A 1,403-nucleotide genomic window follows, 5' to 3' on the forward strand; every position below is an offset into this window, starting at 1 on the left:
ATTATTATATAATGCCCTTCTTTATCTTTTGTAATGGATTTTTATTTAAAGTCTATTTTATCTGATATCAGAATGGTCACCCCTGCTGTTTTTTGTTTACTGGTTGTATGGAATGTTTTTCTCCATCCTTTTATTTTCAGTCTGTTTGTGTCTTATGTCTAAGCTGTGTTTCTTATAGACAGCAAAAGGATGGATCATGATTTTTTTTAATCCATTCCACCACTCTCTGTCTTTTGCATGAGCAGTTTAGACCATTTACATTTAAGGTTATTACTGAAATGAAGGTGTCTACTCATTTTGCTATTTGTTTTTTGAGTGTTTTGTGTCTTTTTTTTCTTCTGATTTTTCTGTTTGTGTTTTTATTTGGCTGCTTTCTTGTGATGAGCCTTTCTGGCTTCTTCCTTCTTTTCTTTGGAGCATTTTTTCCTCAGTGATTTCTTAGTGTTTACCACATTATTACATTACACAACTTACAATTGCAACAGTGTTTAACTTATGAGCAACAGTTAACATACAACCTTAACATATTAAATCTATTCCTGATATGCTCCTCCCTCCCTCATTTCTGTTGATGTGTGTTCATTAACATTAATATACAACATGTATTTGGTAAGTTTACTTTGTACTTATCTCTTACAAACTTGATGTTCTATTGTTTGCATGATTGAATTACTGAGTTTATTCCAAGAAAATATCATATACTTGGTCCTATGATTGCCTGTGTTGTTGTGTTTTTTGGAGATCTCTCTCTCTCTCTTATTATTTATATATCTCCCATGTAGAGATACGAGTATTTCTTTAATGCTCTTACCTTTCTACTTTGGGTACTCCGTTGAGTGATACTAGCAAAGCTGGTCTGGTTGTGGCAAATTCCCAGACCTTCAGTTTATTTGGGAACGTTTTGATTTCCCCCTTGTTTTTGAATGACAATTTTGCTGGTTTAAAGAATTCTTGGTTAGAAATTGTTTTCATTCAGTATTTCATGTATGTTACTGTATTGTCTTCTGGCTTCTAGAGTTTCTGGAAAGAAATCCTCACTGATTCTTATGAAAGACCCTTGATATGTTATTGTGTTTTTCTCCTGCTGCTTTCAGAATTCTCTCTTTGTCTTTGTCTTTCAAGAATTGTATTAGGATATGATACAGAGTTAATCTTTTTGTATTTATTCTAATTGGGGTTTATGAAGCTTCCTATATTTGCAAGCTTCCTATATTTCCCAGGCTGTTCAAGTCTGGGAAATACTCTGATTGTCTCTTGGAAAATTCTTTCTAAGCCTTTACTATTGTCATGGTGCTCTGGGATTCCAATAATTCTAATGTTAGATTTCATAATTGAATCCCATATTTCCATTTGAGTTTGTTTGCTTTTGTTTGTTCTTGTCTCTTGTTACTTGTGAGACTTGA

This window comes from Trichechus manatus, unplaced genomic scaffold, assembly GCF_000243295.1.
Source record: "Trichechus manatus latirostris isolate Lorelei unplaced genomic scaffold, TriManLat1.0 scaffold00144, whole genome shotgun sequence".
Taxonomy (NCBI): Eukaryota; Metazoa; Chordata; class Mammalia; order Sirenia; family Trichechidae; genus Trichechus; species Trichechus manatus.